The 21002-nt window shown below is 38.1% G+C and overlaps 1 protein-coding gene across 10 annotated transcripts in view; it reads right to left on the reverse strand.

The window, feature by feature from the left end:
• The window catches only part of NLGN4X (neuroligin 4 X-linked), a 295552-nt gene that overhangs the window by 126028 nt on the left and 148522 nt on the right, over positions 1-21002 (reverse strand). The window contains exon 2 of one of the 10 annotated variants that reach the window (XM_070258123.1): positions 16372-16428. The exons of the other annotated variants lie outside the window; for them this stretch is intronic. The gene's annotated coding sequence lies outside the window, so the exon portion shown is untranslated. The remainder of the gene's footprint in view (positions 1-16371; positions 16429-21002) is intronic. 10 annotated transcript variants of the gene reach the window in all.

The following is a 21002-nucleotide window of genomic DNA, read 5'->3' on the forward strand; positions in this document are numbered from 1 at the left end:
AAATGACCACAAGGGCCCTAAAAATACTTTCTTAAAGAATCATAAGGTCACTCAAATCTTTGCAACGTAGGGTAATTCTTACTGCAGATAAGGATTTTGCCACTTTATCCACTCTTGAACTTAGCTGATTGGTCACAAGAGCTGTTCTTTGTTCTGTTCAGTTAGAAACTAAAGGATGTAGTGATATAAACAAGAGACATTTCAACGAAAAAACAAAGTTAAGGGAAATGGTTCTCATCCATCTTTCAGTGTGATTATGTTCACTTTCACTCGACACATTCTGTGCAAAGGGCTCTGTTACTGGTTCAAAATATCCCATGTACTTCCCTGGGGAAGCTTGATACCTTCCCCACCTGCTAACATCAGTCTTGGCCAACAAAATGTGAATGCAAGAGACATATGTCACTCCTGAGCTGGAATATTATGAGTCATCACATTTCTGCCATATTTTTTCCCTCCACCATCAGATCAATATGTCTGGGATGGGGTTACCTCTTCAAGCCTTGGTCTTGGAAAGAAGAGGATGTGGAGACTAACCAGTCAACCCAAAATTGACACAAACTTCACAGAAGAGAAATAAGTTTTTGTTGTTGTTGCAAGCTGCTAAGATTTTGGAGTATTTTGTTCCAGCAGCACAACTTAGCCTAAGTTGACTGTTAGAACTACTCGCTTCTCTCTGTGAGGTACTCATTCACACACACACACACACACAAATAGACACACACACTCAGCCACATGCACACTCACATTGGCACATAGCCTCCAACATCCCAACATATACTTCTATTAAAGAGATCATTTTAGATGAATGTGATGACTTTCCCTTACAGCGCATGCCTCGTTTATCTATTAGCACCATAATTTTGCTTACCTGTTACAGAAAATTAATATTTTTGTACTTGGCACTAACTTCCATGTGACTATGGTGGAACAAAAAATGAGAATGCCAACATAGAGTATGAAGTACCTAAATATTTATGATAAGTAAGCAAAACACTATCATGATTGCACCCAAAAATAAAAGCTGGGAAAAATTAAACTATTTATTTCCTTGATCCAATCTTCAGGAACTTTCTTAAGTAAGAAGGAGCTTAGAAGAATCACATATGCAAAAATATCACGCACAACTATCCTTCAAATCCGTGGGTTCTCCAGGAACGTGTGACTATTGTCTTGCACATAGCAAGGGATTCATAAATTTTGGCTCATGTTATTGCTGGGAGTCGTATTGTTTTCCCCAAATACCCTGATTCCCCAAATATTTACTGTACTTTTCTGCCTCCCAGATTTTGCTCATGCAGCATTCCCCTACTAGCTTCTGAAACTATGACTGTTCTAAACTCCCTCTCCTCAAACGCACTCTCTAACTTTGAAAACCTTTCAACATCCAGTCCAAGTGCCAGCAACTCTATGGCATGTTCCTCAGGTTCCACTCCTCAGGAGGAAATCGTCTCTTCATTATGTGCTCCAGCAGCATTTTGTGGGTGTCCCTGAGTACTCTCTGACCTGCATGTCAATTACATGGGCATGTCAATTACATGCACCACACATTTCAAAGACTGCAGGTATATGTGGATTCTTTACTGTGCAACCAAAACCACTCATCAGACAAAGACCTTGATCAGAGATGTGCCAATGTGAATGCTTGCTCTGTTAGCATTTAGCTAATCATAATCACCCCTATTCCAGATGAGTCAACATTGATAACAATGAAGGCAAAATTTTTTTTAAAGCAAATGCCATTTGAATTTCAAATTCAAGAAACTCTCAGGGCATTTTCATGGATATTACACATCAGGAGCCTCAAAGTCTCTCTAGGATTGAGAGAAGGGAGGTATGATATCTGCACTTTTTTGGTTCTTTTTAACAAGCCTAAATTTTAGGACAGCTTTAGATTTAGAGAAAAATTGTGACAGTAACACAGAGAGTTGCCATATGCATCACACTCAATTTCTTCTATTATTAACATCTAACAGTCTGGCACATTTGTTACAATTAATGAGCTGATATTGAACTGTGATAATTAACTAAAGGCCATACTTTATTCAGATTTCCTTAGTTTCTACCTAATGTCGTTTTTTTTTCTGTCCTAGGATCTTACATTTCATTTTAGTCATCATGTCTTCTTAAGCTCTTCTTGGCTGTGACAGTTTCTCAGACTTTGTTTTCAATGACCTTGACAGTTTTGAAGGGTTCTCGCCAAGTATTTTGCGAAATATGCCACAATGGGGGTTTGTCTGATGTTTTACATGATTAGACTGGGGTTATGAAATTTGGGAAGGAATCCCACAGAGGTAAAGGGCCCTGCTCATCACGTAATATCCAGGGTGCATGTCATCAACACGGCTTATCACTGTTGATGTTGACCTTGATCACCTGCCTGAGGTGCGCTTGTCAGGTTTCTCCCCCGCAAAGTTACTCCATATCTCCTCCTTTCAATATTGCACTCTTTGGAAGGAAGTCAGCATGCACAGCCAAACCTAAGGAGTATTCATGCTCCATCACTCTAAGGGAGAGATCTACATAAATTACTTGGAATGCTCTCCATGAGAGACTTGTCTCATCTCCCCCATGGTAGGAAGAATAATGTTACCCCTTCCTCAAAAGATCCATGCCCTAATCCTCAGAACCTGTGAATATGATATGACACATGGCATGGGGGAATTAAACCTGTAGACTCAATTAAGGGTTATAATCAGCTGACCTTAAAATAAGGCAAATATCGTAGATTATCCAGGTGAGCCCACTGTAATTCACAAGAGTCCTTTAGAATGGAGAAGGAAGCATAAGAAGAGACTCAGTGTCAGAGAGAGACTGGAATACGCGATACTGCTGGTTTTGCAGCTCGAGAAGGGGGCCATGCGCTGAGGAATGCGGATTATCTCTATAAATTGGAAAAGGCAAGGAACAGATTTTCCCCTAGATCCTCCCAAAGCGACTCACTCCTATCAAATTGTTCTAGCCTTGGTTAGGGAGAATTGTTAGTTGGCTTCTGTGCCCCATCCTTGTGGTTTCTTTTTGTTTTCGTTTTTTTTTTTTTTTTTTTTTTTTTTTAGCACTTCCTTACTTTCTGCTTTCTGGCACTACAAGATACCCCAGGATCATCTTGTATATTTCCTTCCTCATTTCTTGAATCAGACATTTCTCTGAAGAGCCTGGTTCTTTTTATTTGACATCTGCATTTTACAGGTCAAGAAGCTGAAGCAGATCAAATGACGATGACTTGCCTGAATGATGCAAGAACTAATTGGTGACCCAGCTGATGTTTACATAAAAGGCTTTACAGTACATAACTGTGTCTATAATACTTGCTAGTCAATGATAGAGTGAAAATGATCACTCTCCTTTATCTCATCCTACTAGTCTTTGTTACTGCAAGTGATTTCATTATGACATTATTGTTAACTAAATTGCAATATTTGCTTAATACATGCAGGGCAGGGCACTGTTCCACATACTTTGTAACCATCTGAAAAATTATCAGGAATGTTTTGTGCCCCCACTGCACAGGTGAGATGACTGCAGTAAAGAAAAGGTTAAATAACTTGGTCCAGGAGATCAACCCGCCACAGCTTTGGATTTCAAACCTAGAATCCAAACATGTCATGGCATCATAATGTCACCTTTTTAGCAAGCAAGGAAAACTATTTTAGGCAAGGTGGTAGGTTAGTCTCTGGAAAGTTGATTTTGTTTTGTTCCCCCCAAAATAAATTATAAGACACAGAGATGAGTAAGCCATTGACTGCCTGCTAGGATCTTTGGTCTAGTAAAGGAAACAATAATTATATATCAAAACAACTAAGTAGATGGACAACTGATGTTCAGGGAAAGGCAGGAACTAGGCGTTAGAAACTGTAGTTCAGAAGAGCAATGCATTCTGGAAGAGGAGAACAAGAGTAAATGAAAGAGACCTGTTTGACTGCAGGTGGGTCTCTTAATCATCAGAGTATCATTTATGAAGTATAGCTCATTCTTTAGGTGGGATTGTGGCACTGAACTTGAAGAAAACACTTGTGTTTTGGATACAGTCTCCTTAGGCAATACTGCATTTGTAAAACACTACCCAGCTTTATTAAACACTTCCTGATAATCTCTAATTTACCTTGACTTTAATATTCTTAAATATTTTCATTAGCATTATATTGCTTCAGAAAATAATACCATATCATGTGCTGATTGTACGATGGGATTTTAACACAAATGCTTAATCCCATAGGCTAAATGACTCTAAGCCATCAATTCATTCTATTGTAAATCCATCAAGCATTTACTTCAGGCCAAGATGTAAGCTTAATATCTCTCTAGGTGTTTACAGATTTATGCTAAATGAATTCTATTTTTAAAAGCACGTTATTTTGAGATCCACAGAAAAAGTCATTGCTAGCTTAATGATTTCGTTTCTTTGATAATTATATGCATTTCAAGTATTTGTGAAAATCTCTCCAGGTTATAGATGTTGTTTTTTGTTATTATTATTACTTTCAGTTGAAGAAATAGGGAATGATTAAATCCAGCTCAAAATATTTAACAGCATAAAGAAGAGTTAATGAGAAAGTGGTAAGTAGTGTTAAAATACGTTCAAATGCCAGTCTTTCACCAGGAAGACCCATGTTCGCGCCCATGGCCACAGTGCTTGCTGGTCAATATCCCAACCAGCTTTCAAGATTTAGATAAAACCTCTTCTCTGTAGGGTTCTCTCAAGTGACTTCCCAATGTAGTAAGGATGTAGCATCCTCTGATGTGAATTTCCCAACTACGATACTCAGGAAAACAAAGAAAAATACGTGAACATCACAGCAAACCCAGAGCAGCAAAAATCCTAAGGCTATATCTGTTGGGTTTCTATTAACCCCATTAATGAAGATGAAGAGAATTCAATCTACTCAAGGATCTTCTTATGGCATTACCACATTGGGAATTGCTGTATAAACCTGATAGGAAATAAATTTGGGAATAATTGGGACGCCACTCCCCACACAAACACTCAGCCACCCATCACAGAGAATACGTATCCCCCTGTACAAACTAGAAAACCTGGGAGGTGTGTTCCTACCACACGGGGTTGCCTGGGCATTATTTCAGAAAACCTCCCGACTCCAACATCTCTATGTATACATGTGTATACATACCCGTTGGCCCCCCAAAGAAGACTTTCTATTGGGAAGCATTCAGTGATCCTTCATAGAAATTAAGCGCGTAACAATATCAATACATCTTCAAATTAATTTATTACTTTAAAATACGCAGATTTTCAGTAATTGAATAAATAATTATAATAATGATTCTGAAAAAAATGCAAATATGAATAATTTGGGCAGAAGAAGGTAAAGGAGGTTTTCTGCCCTCATTATATCACTTATTGCACTAGTAATAATTTGAGTATGAGTATAATAAGTCCTTATTTTTAAAAAGTACCATTAGCTAAACATTTGTAAAAAAGGAAAATATACCAACTTCATCTTAGAACAAAACAGATTTTGGATTAATTAAATATTTATGCTTGAAAAAAAAAAGCACATTTGTGGGAATGTGTATAATGTTGTGGTTGATATTTTGGGTCTACGTATATTTATTAATAAAGAAATATAGCATTTATTAATTAAGATGATGCTTTATATATATATAATGCATATTGCTGATTATATAGTCAACTTTTACAATGACATTTTCTGAATGTGGCCACATATATACATATATATTTTTAATAAAGAATATCATCATTCAGGAAAATTGAGAAAGATGGAGAACTCCCTAACACATTCTATGAAGCCAACATCACTCTGATCCCCAAACCTGACAAGGACAACACAAAGAAGGAGAACTACAGGCCGATATCACTGATGAACATAGATGCAAAAATCCTCAACAAAATTTTGGCAAACCGATTACAGCAATACATCAAAAAGATTATACACCATGATCAAGTGGGATTTATACCAGGGACACAGGGATGGTTCAACATCCGCAAGTCAATCAACGTGATACACTACATCAACAAAATGAAAAACAAAAACCACATGATCATCTCAATAGATGCAGAGAAAGCATTCGACAAGATCCAACACCCATTTATGATAAAAACCCTCAGTAAAATGGGTATAGAAGGAAAGTACCTCAACATAATAAAGGCCATATATGACAGACCCACAGCCAACATCATACTCAATGGGCAAAAACTGAAAGCCATCCCTCTGAGGACAGGAACAAGACAAGGGTGCCCACTTTCACCAATCCTATTCAACATAGTACTGGAGGTGCTGGCCAGAGCAATTCGGCAGGAAAAAGAAATAAAAGGAATCCAAATAGGTAACGAAGAAGTAAAACTCTCGTTGTTTGCAGACGACATGATCTTATACATAGAAAACCCCAAAGAATCCACAGAAAAACTATTAGAAATAATCAACAACTACAGCAAAGTAGCAGGGTATAAAATTAACGTGCATAAATCAGTAGCATTTCTATACACTAACAATAAACTAACAGAAAAAGAACTCAAGAACTCTATCCCATTCACAATCGCAACGAAAAGAATAAAATACCTTGGGATAAACTTAACCAAGGAAGTGAAGGATCTATACAATGAAAACTACAAGACTTTCTTGAAAGAAATAGGCGATGACATAAAGAGATGGAAAAACATTCCTTGTACATGGATTGGAAGAATAAACATAGTTAAAATGTCCATACTACCTAAAGCAATATACAGATTCAATGCTATCCCAATCAGAATCCCAAGAACACTCTTCACAGAAATTGAACAAACAATCCTAAAATTCATATGGGGGAACAAAAGACCGCGAATTGCTAAAGCAATCCTGAGCAAGAAAAACAAAGCCGGCGGAATCACAATCCCCGATTTCAAAACATACTACAAAGCTACAGTGATCAAAACAGCATGGTACTGGTACAAAAACAGGTCCACAGATCAATGGAACAGAATTGAAAGCCCAGAGATAAAACCACACATCTATGGACAGCTAATCTTCGACAAAGGAGCAGAGGGCCTACAATGGAGAAAAGAAAGTCTCTTCAACAAATGGTGCTGGGAAAACTGGACAGCCACATGCAAAAGATTGAAAATTGACCATTCTTTTTCACCACACACCAAAATAAACTCAAAATGGATCAAAGACCTAAAGATTAGGCCTGAGACAATAAGTCTTTTGGAAGAGAATATAGGCAGTACACCCTTTGACATCAGTTTCAAAGGAATCTTTTCGGACACTGTAACTCCTCAGTTGAGGGAAACAATAGAAAGAATAAACAAATGGGACTTCATCAGACTAAAGAGCTTCTTCAAGGCAAGGGAAAACAGAATTGAAACAAAAAAACAGCTCACTAATTGGGAAAAAATATTTACAAGCCACTTATCCGACAAAGGGTTAATCTCCATAATATACAAAGAACTCACACTGCTTAACAACAAAAAAACAAACAACCCGATCAAAAAATGGGCAGAGGACATGAACAGACATTTCTCAAAAGAAGATATGAATATGGCCAATAGACACATGAAAAGACGTTCATCATCGCTAATCATCAGCGAAATGCAAATCAAAACTACACTAAGATATCACCTTACCCCCGTTAGATTGGCAAAAACAACCAAAACCAAGAACGACAAATGTTGGAGAGGTTGTGGAGAAAGAGGAACCCTCATACACTGTTGGTGGGAATGCAAACTGGTACAGCCACTATGGAAAACAGTATGGAGATTTCTCAAAAAGTTAAAAATAGAAATACCCTATGACCCAGCCATCCCATTACTGGGTATCTATCCTAAGAACCTGATAACAGATATCTCAAGAGTCCGTTGCACCCCTATGTTCATCGCAGCATTATTTACAACAGCCAAGACGCGGAACCAGCCTACATGCCCAGAAACTGATGATTGGATAAAGAAGATGTGGTATATATACACAATGGAATACTACTCAGCCATAAAAAAAAGACGAAATTGGCCCATTCACAACAACGTGGATGGACCTCGAGGGCATTATGTTAAGCGAAATAAGTCAGTCAGAGAAAGACGAACTCTATATGACTCCACTCATAGGTGGAAATTAGTATATTGATAAGGAGATCTGATCGGTGGTTACCAGGGAAAAGGGGGGGTGGGGGGAGGGTACGGAGGGGGAAGTGGTGTACCCACAACATGACTAACAAAAATGTACAACTGAAATCTCACAAGCTTGTAATCTATCATAACATTAATAAAAAAAAAAAAAAAGCAAAAACAAAATTTTTGAAGCAAAACAAACAAAAAAAAAGAATATCATCATTCAGGAAATATATATATTTGTGTATATATATTTATATATGTATATAAATATATATTTATGTATATATTTTACATATTTAGATATAATATATATGAATTATATGAATATATATTTATATAAAATAAATACATATATAAATGTATACATATAAATATATACAAATATGTAAAATATATGAATACATACATATATTACAAATCAGAAAAAGAAGCTCATCGAAGGGATTCTAAAGAAGAAATGACATTGTGACCATCAGTAGTGGTCTTAGTAAGTAAGGAAAAAGAAAAGAAGCAACTAGTAAAGATCATAAGAGGGGTGCTGAAGAAGGAAGACAGATGAAGACATCTGTGTGGAATCAGAAAAAGATTGAAGACAATATTTCTGAGTTTAACAGCCCTGTCATTTCCAGAAAAATACTTGAAAAGAGCTAGACTGGGAGACATATCCTGGCAACTTACCTTAAAATTAGTGAAGCAGAAAAACAAACAAAATGGCAGACATCCAAGTAGAAAACACAAATAGTCTCTCTGCATAGCGGACATCTTTGGAGGCATCAGTCTAGATTGAATATCCACAAAATCCAAGATGACGTGGGTTGTATCAAAAGGTATGCTGACCCTCCCCATCCACTACTATCCTCCACACTCCTGTCTGTCATCTGAGGGCCAGGGACTCAGGTATGTAGAGATCTTGGAGACTCATTTTCTCAAAGAAGCTGAAGGAGCTAGCCAGCCAGAAAATGCTCAAAGAGGCATGTGGTCAAAAGATGAGAAGAGGAAGCATGAGACCCGGGAAGGGCAAAGGGCATTCTCCATGGTAATGTTCCATCCCTGGTTCTTAGTCTTGTGAAGCTCCTCATGTATCCCCTCCTGGTGCTCCAATGGGCTTCCATATTCACCAGAGAATCTGGGCTGCCTCTGTTGGTTTGTTGGTTTGCTCCCCAACACCTCTTTAGGACAATTACAAACATACAAAAATCTCTCTCCCCTTAGAATTCTCTGGAACACTAAATGGAGATGATAATGGTACAATCTCTATCAGGTTTTGGTAGAAAACCTTTGTCAATCTGTATTGTCAGAAATGAAAGGACTAAGAACCTACCCTCACGATGCATCTGGTAAAATTAATATGAATAAACGCTGCAATAATCTAACAAATGGAGGAGAATTAAACTCTATTCAGCTCAAGAATTCAAGAAGAATGAAGTCAGAATGAAGGTGAAGAATGGGGAAATTATGCTATAGAAGAACTGAAAATTACACACAGAATAATCATCGTTTAAAATAACTTATCAAATAACACACAAAGGTCAAATAAATATTATATGGCAAAATAATATTTTTAACTTAATAATGTAATAAGAAACCACAGATAAAAATCATGGCTGATATTAAAAAAGAAAACAGAAAATTTCAAGTGATTACAGAAGAAAGTGAAGATAAGTGAGAGGTCACAAATTATCTCATTGAGCTCAATTGGAGAAATTAATGCCAAATATTGGTTTTTTAATCTTAAAAAATGACCACTGGTAGAATTCTGGGTGTGTTATTGTCATTGTGTTGTATATCTAGTGCTATGACTGAGGGCAGTTTTGTCCTTGGGTTCAAATACCATAGTACTTGTTGCCTTCCTCAGAGATGGTATCTTAGTCTGTTCAGGCTGCTATAACAAAATGCCACAGACTGGGTGGCTTATAAACAATAGATACTTATATCTCACTGTTCTGGAGGCTGGAAGTCCAAGATTAAGGTACTGGTAGATTTAGGGTCTGATAGGAGCCCACTTACTATTTCACAGATGGTTGACTTCTTGTATTCTCACATGGTGGAAGGGCTGAGGGAGCTCTCTGAGGCCTCTTTTATAAGGACACTAATCCCATCATGAGGGCTCCACTCTCATGACATAATCACCTCCCAAAGATCCTACCTCCTAAACCATCAACTTGGGGGTTAGGATTTGAACATATGAAATTTGGGGAAATACATTCAGACCACACCAGGTGGTTAGAAAATATTTATGTGCATGAATTTAGTTCATATAATGATTGTTTCTCCTTTAACGAATGTGTAAAATCCCCATGTCAGAAACACAACACAGAGCCAGGATCTGTGGTTTTGGAGAGGTGCCAGAGGATCTTCATTTCTCTGGCAGCAGAGCCACAGAATGCTTTTTGTAGGAAGATGAATTGGGGTTTCCTACCATCCATTTATTCTAAAATGCTAGGGCTGGGGAGAGTGATCAGAAGTAGACTCAGCCTTTGCCCTCATGAAGCACACATTCTCCTGGAATATCTAACGATTAATTCAATAATCACACTGAATTTTAAAATTCCTGCTGTGAAAATGTTATGCATGGACATGTTACTATGTGATATATATATATTTATATATACATATATTTACTGGTGAACCTGTCTCCTCCAGTGGTCAGGAAAATTTCCCCTGAAGAAGAAAAGGCTCTATGAGTTGAACTGGGAGTTAAGGAGACAAAAAGAAGTGAAAAAGCATTTCAGAAATAGGGAAGGAAAGTCTGATGCAAGATGAGACCAGTGTCAGACCATGGGCAGAGCTTGGTGGACTGCCGTGGGCTGAATAGCATCCCCAAAACTCATATCCACTCAGAACTCAGAGTGTGACCTTATTTGGATATAGGGTCCTTGCAGATGTACTAGTTAAGGATCTGGAGACGAAATCTTCCTGGATTTGCAATGGTCTCTAAATCCAGTAACTGGTGTCTTGTAAGAAAAGGAGAAGATAGAGGGAGACACAGAAAAGAAGGTGATATGAAGATGGAGGCAGATATTCAAGGGATGTGTCTACACGTCAAGGAACACCAAGGACTTCTGGCAGCCACCAGAAGCTAGGAGAGAAGCATGGACCAGATTCTCCTTCAGAACACCCAGAAGAAACCAACCCTGCAGACACCTTGATATTGGATTTCTTGCCTCCTGAGCTGAGAGAGAATCCACTTCTGTTATTTTAAGCCACCAAATTTACAGCACTGTGTTATGGAAGCCCCAGGAAACTAACATATTAGGCATTTAACAGTGGTGTGGTGAACACATCCTAAGGCAACACCTAATGAGTCATGCTTTCCTCTAAGCTCAGTTAAATGGATATCACCTAGACATGCAAAGATGACAGAAGAGTCATCCCCCTGATTACATTACATGGGAACTGCAATGGGATGCCAATCGCTTGATTAGGGCATGCTATATAAGATTCTTTCTCAGCCAACCTGAGTGAGAGATTTTCCTGTTGGCCTTGAAGATATAAGCTGCCCTGTGGTAAGGAGCTGCTGGCAGCCACCTTCACTGACAGCCAGCAAGAAAGTGGGACCTCAATCCTACAACCACAGAGAACTGAAATCTGCCAAACCTGAGTGAGCTTGGAAGAAGACCATGGGCTCCAGAAAGGAAGGCAGCCTAGCTGACACCTCGATTGTACCTTTGTGGGACCTTGAGCAGAGAATCCAGCTAAGATATCCCCAAATTCCTGACCCACAGAAACTGAGAGATAATAAAGGAGCTTTGTTTTAAGTCACTCAGTTTGGGGTAATCTGTTACACAGCCATAGAAAACTAACACACATGGGCAGCCACGGCAGTCTTTTAAAGAGGATGCATCCTTTGTCATCTATTCTCTCTCTGACTGCCCATCTCACGTTATGTAAGGAATTTGTTTAGCCAAGCCCATGAGTTCCCTCAAATTCCAGGTAACATGAATTCTGTTAAAGACCCATGAAGGAGTGCCAGCAAGCACCTGCAAGCCATCTGGAGTCCAGCAGTGTGCTTGGGCATTTGGCCTGCCTGTCAGCTGTCCTCCTGCAGTGTGGAGGCAGTACCAGAGAGAGCATTCCCGTCTGTTCAAAACACACCCCACGGGCCACCTCCATCTCTGCATGCCAAAGTGTGCATGTGCCTGTTTCTTTATTGGAGTTAAAGAACATTACATATTCCATCATATAACAATTGCTTCAAAATGCATAGCGGATAAGGGGCCTAGCCACCATCAAATTATTTCTGAGGATATGCATAAATTCCATATAAGGTGCTGACACATCCAATTACAATATTATTGAGAAATGAAAGCAGTGACCGGATTGTGTCCGAGTTATCCTTGGTGCTTTGAAAATCTTTCTGTGGTGTGCCTTGGTTCTTTTTCTTTGCCTCCCTCCCCTTTATATTCACTTCCCTCCACCTACATGGGTTCCAAGTGCTCCCCGTTGAGGTGCCGTGCTCACCAGGACGGACACCTTCCATATTACATGTGAGATGAATTACAAAGGGTGGAAAGACCAGGACTGAGGTCAATAAAGGAAAGAGATTTCCCACGGGACTGCATGCTGCCTTGTCTGCCACGCCTGACTATGCCCTTTTGGTCTGTAAAAACGGAAATCTAGACTAATGATGCTGCGATTATCTGCATCCTCAAATGGCGTGTACAAAGAGTAATAACTCGGTAAGGAGCAAGCATTCCCGCTTACAGCATGAATTCAGAGGGAACACAAATCATTCGCTTAGCAGCTTGTGAGCAATTTGGGAAAATGGTGTTTTTCCACTTGTTGTTCATGAAGCAGACTGGAACTCAACGAGCCTGCGGGCGCAGGGCATCACAGAACTGCGCGAGCATCCCCAGCCATGCACACATGGAGGCGGGCCAAGGGCTCCTTGTGGCTCAGATGGCACACAATCATCACATAAATGAGGAGAAAATGAGGGTTTTTTTAAAGGTCAAATCCCTGTACTTACAGGCGTACGACTCCATTTCCATCTAGAAAGATGGCATCCTCCCTGATTAAAGCGTAATTTCATCACTTGGAGATCATTTAGGAAACACCACCAAATTCTCTAACAGCATTCCATAAACATAATCCAAATTAATTCTGGCTCCTCAAAAAAGAATCTTTCAGTACCTGGCACCATGCTTTCCTTGTGAAGCTTTCAAAAAATGGCAAGCTAAATAAGCCATTCAAAGCAGAAATATTCTATTTCAGTTGGCTGCTTCCGTTGCTATTAAAAAGGAGCATCAGGAAATAATCGCTTCAGTCACCGCGTATTATCATATATGTTTTACGCTTCACCTGGAACCCTGCCCTTTCTTCTATCATTACTGTACAATAGGGCCACCTTTGTATTCCAATGCAATTTACAAAGAGAGAAGTGATCTATAACCACGGACACACAAAGCTGCTAAAAATCACTAGGTCCCATGTACTATTAGCATTGGTTAGGAAGTAATGATTATTTCCAAACAAAATCTTTTTGGCTGCCACTTAGTAACAAGTGAGTTAATCACACAATAATTTTTATTTTTGTCCCCAAATTAGAACCTTCTGTATTCTTTGGAGGAATAACAAGATTAGTTACATTTTAAATCTCATCACATCGAACCGTAGATCAAAAATTATGTGTTTTATTTGACCCTATTCTTTCAATAATAGTTTTAGAATTCCTGGGTGAGGATAAAGGCACAAATTTGAAAACAGCAGTGAGAGAGGAATTGAATTTTCACTGTGGATCTCTGTAGTGATTCTTTGCCAGATGAAACTGCTAGGGTTGCCTTTCTCTGCAGGCTTCTGTGGTTCTCTCACGGGATCAACAGAACAATCTTCAGTTTTCCAATGGCCATCAGCCCACATCATTCAGGATTGAGAAGGGTCAGCTACTTTGCTATCTGAAGCAGATACACGCAACAGTGATGGAAGGCTGGTGGTTAGCAGCTAAACTCCTCACTGAGCAGAAAAAACTCTCACTACCTAAAACTCTTGAGCGTCTGGCATTTGTCTTTTCTCCTCCCACCATCTTGAAAGTCCAAATCCAGCCAAATGAAAGTATCCATTTCCCCATTTTACTATTGTAGTCCTGTTTACTAAAGAATGGACCTTGTTGATGTAAATTGCCTGTTCACGATATTAAGCTTCTCAGATGCCAACACTATACTAACATGCATGATGGATGCAGTAATTTTCTTTCATAACCTATTCCTATTGAATTAAGCCAAAATGAAGAGTTTCAATGCCAATAAAAACCTATAATTTTAAGTGGACAATTTCATGTTGTGGAAAGATGGATAACTGGGATCATGTGATCAACTTTAGCCTAAAGGATTTAAAATAAAGCAAAGCTCAATGCCATCAATGTCATGCAAGTGACCACATTTTCATTTTGGTTTGTTTGGTCTAAAGGAAGAAGACTCAACATCCCTATCAGAATTGCCTGAAAATATGTGCTAATCGGACAGCTAAATGAGTATGTGTAACATGCACTATTGCTTTGAAACCAAACAATTAGGAAGAGATGACAGGAGATCAGCCAAGAATGCATTAGCATCTTTTAACCAGATATTATGAGTTGACAGGCTGAGTAAAATGGAGCAGATTGTGACCAGTCCACTGTGAAGATAAATTCTATTAATGAATCTAACATATAGAGCTTTGGATACAAAGTTACAAAATATCTTCTAAGTCACCAAGAAAAGGAGGCTATTGACAAAGACCAGCAGGAAGAGATGGATGGCCTCTACATCCAAGCAAATGTCAGCAGTAATTGTACCAGCCTACAGACCAACGAATTCCTTAGCTACAGGGGAGTGATTTCAGTGATGCGATGAATAATTTTTAATGATATAGATTTAATGAAGTGAAGCAGCACAGGAAAACAAAACAACAGTATAAGACACTTAGCATGGAATAGGTATGTTATCAATGATGCTGATTTAAAACATTATGGTTATTTGAATAAATAGATGGTATTGTCACAGGATCATATTTGAAAACAGGGAGTATGCCAAAAAGTAGCTTCGTCATGTTGAGTAACATGCATATGTAGTTAGTTTTTGCCAGCTTTGGGAAAACAGCTCCAGAAACCTGGTCATAGGGAAATGGATTTGGCTTCCTGTCTAGAGGTCACTTGATTCTGCACAATCAGGTTCAGAGAGTGCAAAGTGCATTGGGATTACAGGATTACAAACAACCCTCAAGCATGCCAAGGCTGAGATGACCAGACAGACACTCAGACGAAAAATACATTTGGGATTAAAACCATCAAGAGGCTCAAAATTATTTAGAATAAGTGACTATCATAGTAATAAGTTCATTAAGCAGATTAAATTACAAAGTACCTTTATATGTCCTTTTCATATTTAAAGATCCTTCAAATGCACATGTATATATGTAAGGATCACAGGTCTTAGGAACATTCTGTGACCATCACTGCAGACAATCAGGCTAATTCAACTTCAGGCATCCCCGTGTAGGCTCATAGTTCTTATTTTAATACAATCTACTTAACTTTTTATGATAATTATATGATGTGACCAAAGGGAAGATGTTACATAAAGTGACAGAACTATTACCCCAAAAAAAGAAGACTTTATTTCCAAATGAGTAGAATGAATAGTGGAAGTCAACAATAAAATGCCTCCAGATGATCCAAAAGCAATTTAGCAGTTAAAATGTAAGATTTTAGTTATAGACTATATCAAGTTCTTACCTAAAGAGTTCCCACTGTAACAGGTCTGATCAACTAACTCATCATCACAAGATGAAACCTGTCTATGTGGGGTAATGAACATTTCAAATTTTGAAATATCACAAAAGACGTTATAGGCACATTGAAAATGTCCAACAGGACACTGAATCTTAGGGTTTTTGGTAGAATTTTATTTGTCATAGTTATACTGAAGAGAAAAAGAGGTCTTTTAGTAAACTATTATGCTAAAATATATGTGTGTATACACACATATATGTAATAATTGAAGCATCGATAGCTTGGATATAGGATGAATTACAGCTTTCACCTCTAAGACAAATTACTTATTTATTTTTTTAGGAGGATTGGCCCTGGGCTGACATCCACGGCCAATTCTCCTCTTTTTTTGCTGAGAAAAATTGGCCCCAAGCTAACATCTGTACCCATCTCCCTCTATTTTATATGTGGGACGCCCACCACAGCATGGCTTGATAAGTAAGTGGCACACACGGCCATGCCCGGGATCCAAACCAGTGAACCCTGGGCCGCCCGAGCAGAGTGTGTGAATTTAACTGCTACACCACTGGGCCAGCCCCAAAGACAAATTTTTAATACTCACCATTTGATGTGGACAATTTTGATGTTGACAATGTGTTCAAGATATTCAACTGTGTGACTAAAAGAAAAATGAACATATGTTTCCCTAAATTTACTACAAATAGATCATTAAAAACTCCATGAAAATTAATTATCTGATAAAAACACAAAAGCAGTGGAATATGGAAGAAAATATTACTTTGTTTAAATCCTGTTGATCAAATCTCTACTTGCATATTTTGCAAGTTTATAAAAATGACCCGTTCATTGCTAGGGATTTTTATTTTTAGTATACAATAAGCAAAGGGAAAACAACAAATTAACAGTTATTTTAAAAATAAAGGACTAATACTGGGAAATTTGGTACATTACAGTTTGTATCTATAATTAAAATCAGTAAACATGATGCTAAACTACAAGTTAAATTATGAGCACTGAACTTGTATATCGTATATTTTGTCTGTGTAGACAACCTGAAGTTCTATGCCAACTGCATAACCTGTTTAAAAATAATAAAGACTTATGTGAGAATATACAATTGAACTTGCTGTGGGGTTAATATGATGGATGTGTTTAGCTTCAGTAAAGGATGGATCATTAAAGATTTAGTCTAAGTGTAATCCCAACATACCTGACCTTTGGTTTATTGAGAGAGGAATCATGGAGATATTTTACAGTGAAGAAAAAAACAAGGAATCCATATGAGATGATTTATCAAAGTAAAGCAGATTTTGAAATTAGCTCAAATATATGCATTGGATCACACAGCCACTATGGGAAACTGTATGGAGATTTCTCAGAAAATTAAAAATAGAAATACCATATAATCCAGCTATTTCACTTCTGGATATTTATACAAAGAACATGAAAACACTAATTTGAAAAGATGTTTACACCCCTGTATTCATTGCAGCATTATTCACAGTAGCCAAGACTTGGAAGCAACCCAAGTGCCCATCAATGGATGAATGGATAAAGAAGATGTGGTATATATATATACAGTGGAATACTACTCAGCCACAAAAAAGATAAAATCGTGCTGTTTGCTACAACATGGATGGACCTTGAGGGTACTATGCTAAGCAAAATTTAGTCAGACAAAGAGAGACAAATAACCTATGATTTCACCCATGTAGAAGATAAACAAACACATAAATAAGGCGGAGAGATTTATGGTTGCCAGAGAGGAAGGGAGTTGGGGGAGGGTGAAATGGGAAAAGGGGAACATACGTATGGTAACAGCTGGAAACCAGACTGTTGGTAGTGAACACGATGCAGTCTATACCGAAGCCAAAATATAATGATGTACACCTGAAATTTATACAATGTTATAAAGCAGTGTGACCTCAATAAAATAAATTTTACAAAAAAGAATGTGGGCTGGAGTCAATATTATGTATTTGGGCAAATTCGAGGAAGGCACAATGAAGGAATCAATGAATGTGATTCAATTTTGTTGGTAGCTCTACTTCACCTAGCAGTGAGATGGAAATTCACAGAATCTATGAGACAATCTCCCGATTTATGGGGTAAAGCAATTATCTGGTAAAAGAAGAGAAGCCAAAATAACCATTCCTGGGAATAACATCAAACTCAGCTAACACTGTTTACAGGGTAACCATACAAGAGAGGCACAAAGCACCCCCTGACAATTTCAGCCCACACTGATGACATTTCCTTCAATTTTCCATTATTGTGTAAAACCCACAATCAGCACCTTAAAACATCTGTGTTGCCTTAGTCTGTAATTGTCTACCCGACACAACCCGGCAGTTACTTATCCATTCTCTTATTCCTTAATCGTAGTCTTGTTGGTTTTCCCAACAAGACTTGAAGCTTCTCATGAACTGTATCAAAACCTGTGCTCCTTTTATAGCAACTGCCTTACCTGCACAGCACAATCTATTTTCAACAAATACTTTCTGCTCAAAGACAATCAAATGTCACAACACTCCATGGGTTGTGAAGAGGGCACCCCAAACTTTAGCTGAGACACCAAAATAAGATCTTGACCCAAAATGATGAGAACTTAAGCCAGCCACTTATTTACTGAGAAAATATGGTTCATGCTACTTTGTCTCAACAATATATGGTTTTGCTGTCATATCTTGTTTACCCTTTCATGACACTAAGTAAATTTTTTTCAGCATGGCACAAGGACTCTTTCCTGAGCCAAGAAATTTCAACAGAACATACAATAGTTTATCAGTCACCTAACATTATATAACTGCTTGATCTCACCACTCTCAGGCAGAAATTGAACAAATAATGAATTTGTTCCATTTGCATGTATAATTACTTGAAGCTCCAGGTTTTATTATGGAGAATACAAAACTATATCCTTACTTCTTTCTCTTATTCACTACTTTAGTTTCAAGAAGCTATATGGTTCCCATTTTAGGACAAACCTTGAAAGTTGTTCTAACTCACACATGGTGAATTATGTGGAAAACAGGCAACTCATTAATTCTTTTTTGAGCCCTAAACCCTAGACACACAAACAATCAGAATTCTGTGCAAACTGGCAAATATGTTTGTTTTGTTCTTTCGTCATTTCCAAAATGGGGATAGTGATGTCTGATCTTTGTTTCTTAGAGTTATAGAGTCACGATCTTGCATACACCCTCCATTCCTAGGTGTCACTCTTAATTCTTTATTCTTGCTTGGCAAAACCCTAATCCTGGTATAATACAACTTTCCATCCAGTGCACACCTGAACCTTTTCTGATGAGCACAGATGAAGGAAAACAGACCCATGATGACTGGTCTCACTTTAAATTCATGACCACATATCTGCAGTAGGTTCACCCTAGAGATCATACTAAATTTCCCTAATAAATTGCCTTTAAGGCTTCCCTAAATGACCAACACCTTCTCCTGCCTCCTCTAGTCCCAATCCTCCAGTCCCATCTTCACTGTTGGTGTATGATCTCACTTCCTACTGAAAAAATTGTAACAATTTGAAGAGAACATCCATAACCCCCCATCAACCAATTTGCCCTTATACCAATAACTACCCCACTTTCTGTGCTCCCCTCCTTTCATTATAGGTAAATAGTAGGAACACCATCTAAAGCTAAGTATCACACATCAAATCTCATCAACCCTTGCCAATCCAACATTAAAAGAACCCCCTCTTGCTACATTATAACTGTTTTCCTCTTGTGGTATATTGTGTTATTGTTCAAAGTACTTTCCACCCCTCTCTGTGGGAGACATATACACCAAACATGTTTGATGGCAGGCTTGGCCATAAGACTTGCAGTGTCTCCCTGGGAAGAGTTTGCCTGCCTCATCTGAATGACATCACGTATGTCTATCTGACTTGCTTTAGTCAACGGCGCACGAATGGAATTTGAGTGCCACTTCTAAGAAAAAACCCTGAGAACTCTGATGTGTTTCTACCATGTTTTCCTTCCCCTTTGCCATAAAATCAGAGATGTGTCTGTCCCATGAGACTGTGTCCTGGAATGAAGAAGATATAGAGAAGAGCCACAGCCAATCCCTGGAGAAAATGGGACATGAGAGAGAAATCAACCTTTGTGGTTGCATGTGGCTGACATTGTAGGGATATTTGTTAATGCAGTACAACTTAAACTAAACTGATACAACATGCCTCTAGATCATTCCTACAGCATACAGACATGTTGTGAGACCTTCCATCTTAAAAGAAATAGAATAATTTTCTCTTTGGTCTATATATCCCTCCGGTGATTGCCTATTTCTCTCTTCCTTTAAGAAAATCTCCTTAAAATTGCTGCCTGTACACACTGACTCCAATTCCACCACTCCTGTTCTCTATTAAACTTACTCTGACTGGGCTGCACCTAGCACTCCACCAAAATTACTAGTGCTCTACTGAAAGTTACCAATACCTCCAGGTTGCTATGATGGTGAGCTCCAGGCTCAGCTTTCTGTCATTTCTCTTCTCCATCTTCAGAACTCTCCTGGTGACCTCATTCTGTCTCCTGCCTTTAAATACCATCTTTGCTGGCCAGCCTAACATTTTTTCTTTAGCACTCACAAGTGGATTGGCAAAGAGAAGGAAGTTATCATTGCTTCTGATTTGAAACTAGCACATGTTCATTTTAGGAAATATAGAAAAGTAAGAAAAAAGACTACAGGTAATTGAACTGCACACGATGATCACTTTTACATTTTATCATCCAAGTTTCTTGGGAAGAGGGTGGAAGATTTTGGACTTAACTAACTGAATATTTGAATATGATGCCTACCACACAGCCAGGATTTTCTCTTTAAAGCTAAATCCAATATGTAATCTCTGGAAATTTTGCTTTCATGCAACAAGAAATAGAATCTTTTCTTTCTAAAAAGACCAAAATCTCCATCCGAAACATGTAAAATGGATCAGGAAAAATGGCCTCACTTATTTGGTATCTAAATTTTCCTTTTGTGTTTCTTGACACATTGAGATTTTTTGTTTTGTTTTTAAGAGTACTGTTAAAGTATTTAAATTTCTGATTCAAAAGCGTCAGCAAAAAAACACAACAGAATAAAATATGCCAAACATTTTTAACATTCACTTCAATTATATGCTCATCTAGGAAATAAACTAGATGGTTTAAACAAATGATAATAATCTGAAGATTGATAATTAAGTCTAATATTCATTTTTTTAAATGACAGTATTTA

Source organism: Equus caballus, chromosome X (assembly GCF_041296265.1).
Source record: "Equus caballus isolate H_3958 breed thoroughbred chromosome X, TB-T2T, whole genome shotgun sequence".
NCBI classification, from domain to species: Eukaryota; Metazoa; Chordata; class Mammalia; order Perissodactyla; family Equidae; genus Equus; species Equus caballus.